The following is a 15,161-nucleotide window of genomic DNA, read 5'->3' on the forward strand; positions in this document are numbered from 1 at the left end:
AAGTGCAATGTGGATACCGCGTTCCATGACCGCAACCACATTACATCTTTTGCATGTTGTGTTAGAGACTCCCGCGGCGGGCAATTTATTATGGCTCAAATGAAATGGCAGCGGGAAAATATGACAGTATTGGAGGGGGAGGCAGTAGCCTTACTCGAGGCCCTTCACTCTGCTGATGCAAACAGATGGAACCGAGTTGTCTTTGATTCCGACTCGTCTACTCTATTGCAAGCTCTATCATCTCCGGGCAGTGGTGATTCAAAATTCTCTGCTATTGTTTCTAGTATTATTTATCAGTTATCTTTACATTCCAACTTCGAGGTGAAGTTTGTTAGGAGACATGCGAACATGGTTGCTCATACTTTAACTAGGGCGGCCTGTTCTCAGGCTAGTCACCGTATTTTTTATTTTCATCCTTCTTGTATTGAACATTGGTTGATTAATAATAGGGTGGTCAATATGTCCACATGAGATCTGTCATGTTATAAGTGACATGGCCACATTATCAAAATTAACCTTAAAATAGGGTGGGATCAAAACACATAAAAATTTGAAATAGAGGGGTCAAAATGCTAGATTTTAAAATAATACGTCAAAATTTCAAAAAAATGAAATTAAGGGAACTAAAAGTGCATTCAAGCCAAAATATTATTATATTTTTGTCTGAATTGACAATATCTTTTACTTTATAAAAATATCTTCTGTTTTTTTTAGAAAAGTATAAAAATATCAATTTAAATATGCACATTCGGATGGTTCCATTTAAGTTACACTCTTCTTCCTCTTAATATTTCCATCATTTAATATTGTTTTCTTTTATTAGAAGGGTTAATACCACTTTTGATTCTTGTAATATTAACGAATCAATTTTAGTCCCTGTAAAAAAATAATTTAGATTTTGTCTTTGTAATTTCATATTCTTCCACTTTTGGTCCTTCATTTCACCACGTCAGCAGAATCTGCATACATGACACGTGAAAAGAGAGACCAAAAGTGGAGAAATCTGAAATTATATGGACCAAAAGTGAGAGTAATCTGAAATTACAGGGACGTAATATGTGCAGATTCTACTGACGTAGTTAAATAAGGGACCAAAAGTGGAGGAATCTAAAATTGCAAGGACAAAGTCTAAATATTTTATTTTACAGAGACTAAAGCCAAAATTCGCTAATATTACAGGGACCAAAAATAGTATTAACCCTTATTAAAATAACATGAACTATAAAGGATCACATGAAAAGTAATTTTATGAGATCTTGTTCATTATATCTATTATGCTTATGGGATTTAAGATGAAATTTCGCGTGTTTTTGTGAACACCAAATGTGCATGTTGAGTGGTTATATGAGCATGCCTTAATATGATCATTGTTGATTTGTATTAGAACAGCAACACATAGAAGTGAAGTATTCTTTTAAAAATATTAGAAACTTTCAAAATTTCATAGTTTTTCTAGATTTTTATAACATTCTATTGAGTCATCTTCTATTGAGTAAATCGCTTACATTCTTAATCTATATGTATATATTATTTTAACGTAGTATGAGATTGAATTCTTTGCCAAGGCAACAGCATGGTGTGCGTGCTCAGTATAGGAGTGTGCTGGTTTCAGTTCACGATCAAACATCACAAGTTCCAAGAGCTCGCAGTCTCGGAGATGTGTCTGAATCTTCGTTAAAACGGTTTGTCACCTTCCATATTACTAATTTCCCTCCACAGGCTTCGACTTTTTTCTTGCGAAAAGGGTTTGAAGTTTGCGGCATTCTTGAAGATGTTTTTGTGGCAAACAATAGGAATCGGCATGGTGATGTTTATGGTTTTGTTCGCTTTGCAAAGGTTCGTGACGTCGATAAATTATTGAAAGCCTTAAACAATGTCTGCTTTGGCCAATATTGTATTCGGGTTGTTCTTGCTCGGTTTGATAGGAAGATTGCTGTGAAGGGTGGCTTGGTGAGGAAGGGAGAGGGTGTAGGCGGTAAGGCGGTTGGGAAGGAGAATGGGGATGATGCTGGTGAGGGGAGTAAGGCGAGGAAGGAGGTGTTTGAGGGAGAAAAAAGTGAGTTGCTGAAGGAGGGAGCGGAGGAAGGAGCGGTGAGGGTTGGCTCGATCTCGGTGAGGGTGAGAGATGTGAGGAAGACGGGAGGAGAGGGAGTAGAATGTTCACTCGGACAGCAGAAGGAGAAGGTCAGGGAAGAAAACCTGTTAAAACCTTCTAAATTGGTTCGTAAATACACTTCGACCGAGGAAGATCGTGAGTGGGCCAGTCGAGGTTTGATTGGCACTGTGATTGGTGGGGCTTCGATACCGCTTCTTCAGAATCGAGTGGAGGATGCTAGTTTTAGGGACCTTGATATCATTCCTTTCGGTGCGGATAAGGTGTTTTTACACGCTCTTTCAGGTGGAAATGTCTTTGCTATAGTGGGAGGAGCGAAACAATTTTTTGACTTGTTATTTTCTAATTTGGTTCGGTGGGATAAAGCGGTGGTGCCATTTCAAAGGGGAGCTTGGGTCCGGGTTTATGGAATTCCAATTCAAGCATGGAATGAAAGTTTCTTCAAACTATGCGTTTTTTATTGTGGAAGGTTTTTGAGAACGGACAGTTGCTCTTTAAATAGGGAGCGTTTTGACTATGCTAGAATCTTAATATCTACGCCGTCTTTAGAGGTGCTGAATTTATCTGACCAAGTAATTGTTGATGGTGTGCCAACAGACATTAAAATTATGGAAGAATTGGGAATTAATCTTGGTGACGACGCTTGTCTGTATGAGGAAGATGCTAAATCAGAATCCTCTCATCCAGAAGACAATCTCGCTGACTTTGAAATGAATAATCATGTTGATACTTTGGCAGAACAAATTGCTAAGGACCTAGCAGCAGATGATGCTATTTTTAATGATGCAAACTTGATTAATAAGTCTCAAAAAAATCCAGCAACTGATGTAGCTGGTGATACTTTGGCATTCCCGGTTCCGGTTGTGTCATCAAGTAACTCGGTTGGCAAGAAAAATCCAGCAACTGTTGCAGCCAGCTTTTCGACAGCTTCAGCAAGCATCTCGGCCGGTTCTTCAAACCCAGCACCTGTGTTTGTCAACAACACAGGAGCACAAGAGCCGGTTCTCAAAAATTCTGTTGGAAAGAGCATTCTCAGGAAATGTAACGATCAAACAGTTGATGACGAGAGCTCCTTACATTCAGGCCCGTGGAGTGTGGATTGGTTACAAAATGTTCAACACGGTGATGTCGGGTTAATTTCTTCTCACAAGAAGCGGCTGAAGAAAGTGGGTAAGGGTTGTGGTGGAATCAGTGGCGGAAGCAAGTCTTTGGCTAGTAAAAAGAAAGCAGGTGGTGTGCTTCGACACCCGGTTTTAACTCTGAAAAAAGTGGCACGATTACCAAGTAAAGACCGTGCAGAGGTTTTAAAAGTTCTAAGAAATTCTAAGGCTATGATGAATTTAAAACAGAAAATTCGCAATCGTCGTCGTCAAAGGGAAAGAATTACAAGGTCCTTGGAGGAAGTTCCCACCAGCAATAATAATGAATCTTCTTCTTTGGCTTCCGTTAATAATGATTGGCAAAGTTGGGTGGTTCTCAAAGGAGATGCTAAGACAACGACGGATGACATAAATGGTATCGGTAAATCTATTGGATTATCTCTTTCAGGTAATAATCACAATAATTTTTCTGTTTTATCGCGCTCAAAAAAGGTTGATGTTGGGCCTGTGTTGTCGATTGTAAGGGATGTGGGAGGCGGGGTTGATGTGGGTGTTTAACTGGAGTAGGACGGTCTTGGGGAAGAGCGGGGAGGGTGTGTGAATATGAAGCTAATTTCGTGGAATGTCCGGGGTTTGGGTGGTCTGGAGAAGAGAAGGGAAGTGAAGAAGTTGGTGTTGGAGAAAATTCCTTTTATTTTGTGCTTACAAGAAACAAAATTAGCCGTGTGTGATGATTTTCTGTGCAATTCTTTATGGGGTGATTCGAGTCATGCTTTTTCTTACCGTCCATCTGTGGGGGGCCTCTGGGGGGATTTTATTTGTGTGGGACACCTCAGAAGTGGAGGTTTGGTCAACGGTTAGTCGGAATCATTTTCTTCAAATTCATGGCCGTTTTGTGCGCTCAGCTGAAGAGTTTTATTTATTTAACATTTACGCTCCATGTGACTCTCGAGCAAAACAAGAATTATGGGCATCCTTGTCTACTTGCTTACAGGCTCTTAGGGGTGCGAGGATATGTGTCTGTGGTGATTTTAATGCGGTGCGGTATGCGGAGGAACGTAAGTCTTCAAGGGGGATTAGTGGTGTTATTGATTACCACCATTTCAGTGACTTTATTGTTGATAACAGTTTGATTGATTTGTCGCTATGTGGTCGCCGTTTTACTTGGTTCAAAGGGGATGGCAATGCTATGAGTAGAATTGATAGATTTTTATTGTCTGAAGAGTGGTGTCTTCAGTGGCCTAATAGCTTTCAGGTAGCCCTTCTCCGGGGTCTCTCTGATCATTGTCCGCTTCAGTTATCTGTGGACGAGGAAAACTGGGGACCGCGTCCATCTCGTATGTTGAAATGTTGGCAAGATTTACCGGGTTACAATCAGTTTGTGAAAGATAAGTTGAAGTCTTTCCAGATAGAGGGATGGGGCGGTTTTGTGCTTCGTGAGAAACTTAAGTTCATTAAAACCGCTTTGAAAGAGTGGCATATAGGTCATGCTTCCAATATCCCTGGTAAAATTGATTCCTTAAAAAAAAGGCAAGCGGATTTTGATGATAAAGGTGACGTTGGTGATTTGTCTGCGGACGAAATCCTTGAATTACGGGGAATAACACATGATCTTCATTCTTTGTCTCGAGTGAACTCAAGTATTTTGTGGCAACAGTCGCGGTTACTTTGGTTAAAGGATGGAGACGCAAATTCTAAATATTTTCATTCGGTTCTTTCGGGCCGTCGTCGTCGTAATTCCATTATTTCGCTCTTGGCGGATAGTAATCTAGTGGAAGGAGTTCAACCTATTCGGAATGCAGTGTTATCCCATTTTAGAGACCACTTTGCGGCCAGGCATACGTCTAGAGTGGGGATCGATAATTTACCGTTCAAATGTTTATCTCATACGGACGGTAGTGGTTTAACAAAGCCGTTTTCAGCTGATGAAGTTAAATCCGCTGTTTGGGATTGTGACAGTTATAAGAGCCCGGGTCCAGACGGGGTTAATTTCGGCTTCATCAAAGAATTTTGGGATGAGTTAAAGGAAGATGTAATGCGCTTCATCTCAGATTTTCATAGAAATGGTAAACTAACCAGAGGTATTAACACTACTTTCATAGCTCTAATTTCGAAAATTGATAGTCCTCAGCGTATCAACGATTTTAGACCGATTTCTCTGGTTGGTTCTCTTTATAAAATTTTGTCTAAGGTGTTGGCTAATAGGCTGAAACTGGTGTTGGGAAAAATTATATCAGATTCTCAGACTGCTTTTGTAAAAGACAGACAGATCTTAGATGGCATTCTAATTGCCAATGAAGTGGTCGATGAGGCTCGAAAGAACAAAAGGAATTAATGTTGTTCAAAGTTGATTTTGAGAAGGCTTTTGACTCGGTAGATTGGGGGTACCTGGATACGATTATGAGAAAGATGGCTTTTCCAGTTTTATGGAGGAAATGGATTATGGAATGTGTAACGACTGCTACCGCTTCAATTCTTGTTAACGGTAGTCCTACAGATGAGTTTTCTTTGCAAAGGGGCCTGCGTCAAGGGGATCCCCTTTCCCCATTCTTGTTTTTGATAGCCTCTGAGGGTCTGAATGTTATGGTGACTTCGGCGATGAGAAATAATGTTTTTGATGGGTACATGGTTGGAAACTCAAACACGGTTACGGTGTCTCACCTCCAATTCGCAGATGATACTCTTCTTCTTGGTGCTAAAAGTTGGGCAAATGTGCGTGCCTTACGTGCGATTTTGTCTTTATTTGCCGAGATGTCTGGTTTGAAAATTAATTTCCACAAAAGTCTATTGGTAGGTATCAATATTGCGGATTCGTGGTTATATGAGGCGGCTTCTATTTTAAATTGTAAGGTGGGTACGATTCCGTTTGTGTATCTGGGCTTATCGATTGGTGGTGATCCTCGGCGGATAGCTTTTTGGGACCCTGTGTTGAAAACAATTAAATCTAGACTGTTGGGGTGGCAAAGTCGTTTCCTTTCTTATGGAGGTCGGTTGGTCCTTCTGAATTCTGTCCTGTCCGCATTACCTGTCTATGCTCTTTCCTTCTTCAAGGCTCCGTCAGGTATAATCTCTATCATTGAATCTATGTTTAATAATTTTTTTTGGGGAGGGAGTGAGGATAACAGGAAAATCTCCTGGATTGCTTGGCACTCTATTTGTTTACGTAAGGAATATGGTGGTTTGGGAGTGAGGAGGTTACGGGAATTTAATAGCGCTTTGTTAGGTAAATGGTGTTGGCGGATGTTGGTGGATAGAGGCGGATTTTGGTATAGGGTCCTGGTAGCGCGGTATGGGGAGACGGTTGGGCGGTTGGAGGTAGGGGGCCGGAGTGTTTCATCTTGGTGGAGAGAAGTAGCGAAGATTAGGGATGGTGTAGGTGAGGTAGGAGGGGGTTGGTTTGCAGAGAGGTTGTCAAAAAAGATGGGGGACGGAACTAGCACTTACTTTTGGTATGACAGGTGGCTTGGTGATACACCTTTTTGTACTAGATTCCGTCGTTTGTTTGATTTAGCATCTAATAAATTGAGCACTGTGGCTGATATGGTTGACTTTGGTGGGGAGGGTGACGGAGAGATGTGGGTCTGGAGGCGTCCGTTGAGGGCGTGGGAGGATGAGCTGTTAGAGGAGTGTAGGGTTTTAATTAATGGTGTCATTTTGCAGCATAATATCTCTGACAGGTGGCAATGGGACTCGCATTCTGTTGGCAGTTATAGTGTGGGAGGCGCCTATCTTTATCTTACTACTCCATTGGAGTCTCCAGACGTTCCTTTGGGAGACCTTATATGGCATAAGCAGGTGCCGCTTAAGGTTTCCATTTTTGCTTGGCGATTATTGCGTGATAGGTTGCCGACTAAGAATCATCTTTTTAGGCGTGGCATAATCAACAGTGAGGTTTGTATGTGTGTCACAGGGTGCGGTGTGGAAGAGACTACATCTCATCTTTTTATTCATTGCACCACTTTTGGTTCTTTGTGGCATCTTATCAGGTCTTGGATCGGAATGTCAGGTGCTGACCCTTTTACTATTGAGGCCCATTTCATTCAGTTTATTCACTCTACAGGTCACTCAAAGGCTCGTCAGTCATTTCTTCAACTTATTTGGTTACTTTGTGTTTTGGTGGTTTGGAACGAACGTAATAATAGGCTTTTTAATAATATCCAAACCACAGTTGACAATCTAGCAGATAAAGTTCGATTTCATTCTTTATGGTGGCTTCAAGCTAATAACGCCAATTTCATGTAGGTACCCAACGATAGTGGTCGGACCCTTTATTTTGTTTGGGTCTAGATCGACCATTGCTTTGACTCTTTTTTGTATGTTTGACTGTTTTTAGGGGTGACACCTTTAGTACATCTTGTACTTAGGCATTCACTGCCGTTGTTAATATATTCCATTTTTATGTCTTCAAAAAAAAAGATTATACTTAAACTTTGTTTAGAATAGATTATACTTAAACTAGTGCATTACAAATGCACGGAGGAAAAATATTTGTTAAGAATAATTTGTTCTCTCCTCTTTCTGTTTTTTTATAAGAGTTTTTCCACACAGGTGAATAAATTATTTAATATACACACACAAAATACCTTTAATTTAGTTATTATTTATTTTATGAATTCTATTTTTTAAATAAAGGACAAAATTAAATACTCTAATAATATAGTTGAAAATCTAATGTCAGTTATGTCTTGAATTTCTAAACAAAATTAATTATTTTGAAACTAATGTTTGTTTTAGCTAGATAAAGTCACTATAAACTTGTACACACAAGTGGAGACTTCGAGGTTAGAACCACGTCTTGACGTTCGGCATAACAATTTCAACATTTTTGTTAGTTGAGTTTTGAATTGTGGATTCAACAATGGTTTTTTTTTTTTGTGAGAAAATAAAACTGAAAAAGATTAAGAAGGGAGGAAGTATTATAAATTATTACATAAATAGTTGTATAAAATTTTAAAGTATGCATAGGAAAAAACTATTTTTTACTATTTCAAGTCATTGTTTACATGGGTGTTCCATGTTCGTGTCCACATGCTAATTTGCTTATCGATTTTTCGTCAAGAATGATTTTTGTATTGTCATAACCGCAAGTTCTGACAATTTAGTCACACACGTAAAAATGCAAACCTTCATTATTTGAAAGAGCCGGAGGATCTCAATGACATAGATTCCTCTCATAGCTTCCAATGAATCTACGAGTCCATATTCTAATAAATCAACAAAGTGACACCAATTATCACTATCTCATTGCTATTAATGGCATGCTATATCAAATTCTACGAAAAAATCATAGTCGGGTGAATTTGACAAGTGTCATAAGCTAGTTTTCAAATATCTCTTGTTACAAGTGACAAGAATGAAGAATCCACACATTTCCATAAGTACTCATGTATTCATCCACATCATCATTTTCTTCATAGCTAAAGGATTGCCACCCAACTACTTCAATTTTGGAAGCATAATGTCAAATGATGACGATTTTTAACATAATTGAATATATCATAGAAGTCATTTAATCAAACGTCTCCATCTCCCATCTGATTACTACAAATCCAAAAATATCTAATATTTAGATATTAACGAATCAACCATATTATAATGTCATTAATAAAAGCATGATCATTCCCTTTGTCGCTAAAAAAGTCCCACGTGGAAACTCTTTATACACGTAGACAATACTAGTTATATTGATTCAATTACATGTTACAACAATATTCCACGATTGCCATCTTAATAGTTAATATACATTGTTGTCTGAACAAGTCAGGAAGTCCAATGCTGATTTTCATATTCACAGACAAACCAATACTAACGAAATTGTCTCTTATGCAATTTGTAATCAAACAGATATGATTTATGAGAGACTTGTAGTTAACAATAAAGGTTCATACCATTTTAACAAGATTGTATTTCATCTTCATGATTCATCAAGTGTATTCACGGTGTTGGATGGTAGAGATGTATTTCAATATATAATGTTGGATGCACTTTTCGAGTAAACACTTCTGAAGCATAATGGGAACTACAAAGGTCACTTGCAATTTTCATTTAATGTTGAGAGAGACAAATTGTAATCACTGTAAACTACATCTTTTATTTGTTAATGTTCGATACAGCTGAGATAGATAAGTAGTGGGAATCGGGAAGAACATTTAGTTTTACATAAAAACTTGCCGATTATTGGAACAAACGATAGTTTCAAGAGATTGTTATAAAAAGTAAAGAGAATTTGCAATCTAACTGTAAAATCATTGATTAGTTTGATGAAAAAGTTGAACTTATCACAACATTTATAAGACATCTACTATCCATACCAACAGAGTACTTGATAATCTTCATCAAATTTAAACGCAATACATCTGCTTCACCATTTATCTCTCCAGAGTTTACTTGAAATATTACGTGGTAACACCATAGTATATCATTGTACACATTTTCTCTAATTTTCTATGACGAGCCAAAGTTCATTAATGCATCACCAATATGATTTATCACAGACAAGATATGTCCAACCACCTCCCCATGTCATTTTTGAGTTACGTCCTACTGAATCCTAAATCAACACAAAGTTTGTACTAAGCATAGGATATAACATTTGATTTATCAAATCAAATTTGTGCTTGCATTTAAGAATATAACTATTTTTATTTTCTGATTTAGTATCCATATATGTTTCTCCTCCACTAAGAGAGTTAGTTGTCCCTCAAGACAATCTTACATACCACCAGAATCAAAAGTAAGAAACACATTCACAACAATTGAATACATTTAAATTAAATTTACATCAATAAGCCAGAATTATCAACGGTTGTCAACGAGACAGTTTATTATCTTTTCACTATCTAGTTATGCTTACAAGTTGTCTCAGATATAGATGAAGAGATCGAACATACATCTCTTGAAAAAACAGGCGTATTGTGTGTTATTTCAAATTTTTTAAGTAAGGTTAAAATATACCGATGAAGTTGTTCTATATGGGTATTGTGTGTTATTTCACACTTACCAATGAATTGAAATTGTTCTATCTGTTTCTATAACTGTTTATGATTTATTATCAGCAACTATAGCTTGTAAAAGCAGACAGTGAAAACTTCGACAAGTCTATTAGTGTCAACAACTACAACTTGCAAACACATATATTGAACACTTCGACAAGCTTATTGATGATTAAGAAACTTCTTAAATAGTGTATAAATTTTATGGTTTAGAAGTACAAAACCACTAGATTTCGGTGTACCGCTGAATATTTTTATTTCCATAAAAACTTAAATTTCATTAAAATTATTTGGTTGATTAAAACTACTTACTTATCTCCATTTTATATTAATTGGTTTTGTCGACTAATATGTAATATAAATTTGACGATAAACTTTGTATAATCTCAATTATATTGTTGAAGTTGACTTTCAGAAATGAGATTCACATGTAAAGTGATATTTCAAATCTATATTTCTGAAAGTAACACCTGCGTTATAATAACTAGCATTCAGACGAGTATGGAGTGCCTGTCTATCTCATCTTTTGATTACGCTAATGCGTATAAATTATAAATAGTAGTGTTTATGAAATTTTGATTAAAATTATATTGATTTGGTTAAAATTATAGGTATATATAATGGATATTTTACACTTTTATATTGTAATAAATTATACCTATCTTTTTCAATGTTACCAACAATATAGAAAATATAATATATTTCAAAAATAAATAATAACAATGTAAATTCTTATCTTTTTGGATAACACCAACAAAATAGCATTCTTATTGTCAAATTTGTGTAAGGATATAATCGGAAGGAGAAAAAATCAATCCAAAACGGCTTATTTTCTTTATATATAGTCCAAAGCGGCTTATATATATATATATATATAGTATAGATTGTACCGGTGTTAATCATATTAGCGAGTAAGAGAAAAAGAAAGGAATAGGATAAACAAATGAGATGTCTCGGAAATTCATAAAGCTTAAATATTTTTTCTAGTTACACCCCATTGAAGTTTCAATTACACCCTTTTTAGACAAGAATAATGTATCCAAATTTTTAATGATAATCATTTTCTAATTTATCATCGTATTCTTCATATCTCTTATTTCTTCATAAAATGTCTTTTATTTTGATACATGTTTGCAAGAAGAAGAAAGAAAATAAAATATAAATAAATTGATGAAGACAAATGAGAGACCAAACAAATAATTAAAATTGATAATGTTTTCCGTCTAAGTTCAAAGTGGTAAGTGATGTAATTTCTAATTTCACCATAAAATAATGGAATGTTACAAATCAAATTGATTATTTTGCAAAAATGTATTTTATCATAGCGCTAAAAACTTAAAATAACTTTGGATTACTTACATATATCATATACATTCTCACACGACATGCATGACTCAAAAAATGAAGGAGATATGTAGCTGGTGGTGATCTTTGTGATTGAAATGTATGACTTTGAGAATCATATTTTATTCATGAGAATGAGGATGAATCAATTATATGTGATTTATCTAATATTCATAATTGTGTTTTTATCTTTCCTTTAATTAAGTTTCGTAATACTTAAATTTATGTTTTAAATTAATCATCCTATTAGCCGGTCTCGGAAGATAGGTGACTACATTATTAGGCAACAAAACTTTCGTGTCAAGTGAAACTTAGGTGAGGTTAGAACAGTCGAGCGAGGGAGATGATTCTTTCTCAATGCTACTAACTCAGTATGTAGGTCATAAAAGCCTAATAAAATAAGTTAAACATATTGGGACTACATATTGATGCAAGAAATCCATGTTCCCTATTTTTAGCACCGCTAATCAATTAAAGGAATGACTGAGAAGACATGATTTTCATTGTGCTACACACTAAGGATCTCGATAACATATCACAGCAAGAAGAGGAGATTGAAGTTGAACATGTTTTTCAACAAAAGGTGAAAACTCTGCAACATTTACTTAATAAAAGTTTCAGTCTTTTTAGTGGTTGAATCGAAATATGTTACGCTCGTTTTCAACTATCATCTTATGTGTCTGAAAGTGGTTACTTAGAACGCTTTCGTGTTTCTTTGTGTCCGCGGACTTTGGTTATTGTTGTAATTGTGTAAACTTTTGATTTGTTGTTTCCAGCCACATCTTGTCTCGAGAGGACATGGTGCATTATTTAGTATAATTTTATTTTGGCTTCTTAAAAAAATATAATGTCCTAGGTTTTAGCATATGCTGAGATTGATTTTATAGGGTAAGCATGATGTTACTTAGGGCATGAGATAAGTTTATTCTTGCATTGCACCATATTATTTTTTCTAACTCCGATTTAGCACGACAAATAAAATTCAAATTGAAATGCATAGTAGTATTATTTTTGTTTTCCCAAGTGCCAATTTCCTTTACCGTATTAAACATATCATTATCAATTTAAATATGCACATTCGCATGGTTCCATTTAAGGCACTCTCTTTTTTCTCTTAATATTTTCATCATTTGTCTTAATAACATGAACATTAATGGACGCATGGATAGTTGAGTACTCTCTTAGGAGGGATCAACCCTAGAGTCTATATTGTCTCTTTTGTGCATCTAATTTTATGAGATCATCTTGATTATATTGATTATATATTTGGGATTTAAGATAGAATTTTGCGTGTTTCTATAGTTGTGAACACCAAATGGGCATGTTGAGTTGGTTATATTATGAGCATGGCTTAATATGATAGTCATTAATTTGTATCGTTATACTATTATTTAATTGATAAGTATCATGTGTTGTTATGAAAATGTTTTTTCCTTTTCCTTTTTAAAATGATGGAAACTTTTAAAATTTAGGAGTATTTAGATTTTTATAACGTTCTATCGAGTCCTTTTCAGATTTTGCAATGGTATATATCTTAGATATGACCCAAATCACTATTCATTTCTCTTATGTGACAAATATAATTTACAAAGAAAAAGTAGGTATTTGCACGGAAACCAAAGCAACAGAGAGATAAAGTAAAAAATAATGTGAGTATCAAAGAGAAAGTTATCACAAAATGGATGTTCAAATATCATTTTTATTCTTTTTATCCAACAATTATATATTTTCTTGTTGTTCATGATATTGATGTTTTTTTGTTTTGGTCAAGTTTAAAAATTCATCTTTAAGGTGAATAAGTAGGGTGCTCTAGTTCGAACCATATCTCATCATGTCTATATTATGTATTATCTCTTACTAAGTGATCTATGCTAACAAAGACCATGATAGTGATATTTATCCTTATTCATAATGCTTACGAATTGACAATCATAAAAACGATATTTTGATTTAATTAGTGATTGAAAAATACTTTTTAAATACGAATCTAGGATAATTCGGTTGTTGATACTAAATGGTAATACTAGATTTTGGTTAGATACTAATACCATCATATTGGTTAATTGGATGAGGAATCATAAGTTAATTAATATGATAGATCTCTTATCGTTTGTTGGGAACGAAAAGATATAAAGATTAACATGTGAAGATATGAACGATAATTTAATGGAAATTGCTAAATCTAGCGAGAAACTGTAACAGCGAAGCCTTCACGAATCATTTTTCAGTGCAATTTTTTGTTTCTCTCTCCTGACTGCAGTCTCTCTATTCTGTTTATTCTTCCAAAGCAAGTCATTTGATTGGATAATTTTTATTCGGGATCAATTCGTGAGGTTTTCTTTCCTTGAAATAGCATTTGCTCTAATTTGATATATGTAATTGATCGCGAGGATACATTAAAAGTAGTTTATGAAGTCTAATTGCACAAAAGTCTACTTATTTGTTAATTTAATCCATTTTATCACGAGAAATTCTTGCATGGTCTCTTATCTAAGAGGTCATCTTTAGTCACAACCAACAAAAACAAGACACGTAATCAAAAATTGAAAACAAGTTGATTCTCTCTCCTATTATCTATGAAAATCATCTTCAAAACCGTCTGGCCACCACACATCACAGAAAACCTTCGGGAAACATCCACCACTTGCACATAAAGAGAAAAAACACACATGCCTGAGTTAATTTATTATGGTTGAGTTAATGTCACGTTTGAAACATATCAAAGGCCAATGAAGTTTTTTCAACAAAAAAATAAAAATAAAAATGAAGGATAAGTCTACAAACAAATTAAAAATAACAGGAATTATTCATGCTTGAGCAGCAATGATTTGGGCAATTTTGACATCACAGACTATATTAATTGGCCGAGCAAACTTGGGCACTTTTGAAGTTTCGAATTCGTTGGTAATGGAGTTTTCGACAACAATGACTCTAAACTAAAGTACTATATCTATATGGCACTGTATCAGTGGAGGAAGAGAAACAATGATTTCAATTTTTATTTATTTATTTTTAATTTATGATAAATGATGTGTCATGTTTTTGTTGGTTGTGACTAAAGATGACGTGTTAGGTGAGAGACCATACAAGAATTTTTCTTTTATCACTTTTTAGTTTACAAACAAACCAACTTGCCAAAACCGTATATAGAACGATATAAAAAATACTTTGATACTACTAATCAAATATCAAATAATATTCATTTTTGTGCAATTTTCAAATTTTTTAATTCGGGTTGAATTGCAATTTTCAAATTTTATGGATCGGGTTGCATTTAGATAGAACAACAGCTGACAATAAAACTCTTTACAAGCTATGTTGATTTAATTGCATATTATAACAATCTTCCATGTGGGGCCCTATGTGTGAACTACCGTAATTAATATACCATCAGGCCACTAGGATTGGTTTGGTTATATTGACTTATGATCTGAAAGTGTGTTTCTCCTCAAGGTCTCAGGTTTCATTCTCATTAGGTGGGCTAAGGTGGACTAATTTAGCTTCTTTAAAATATATATATATATATATATATATAGACACACACACATTGGTGCTGACCAAGTCAGGAAGTCCAATAATGGTGTCTAATTATAACATTTTAATAATATTGTG

Source organism: Medicago truncatula, chromosome 6 (assembly GCF_003473485.1).
Source record: "Medicago truncatula cultivar Jemalong A17 chromosome 6, MtrunA17r5.0-ANR, whole genome shotgun sequence".
NCBI classification, from domain to species: domain Eukaryota; kingdom Viridiplantae; phylum Streptophyta; class Magnoliopsida; order Fabales; family Fabaceae; genus Medicago; species Medicago truncatula.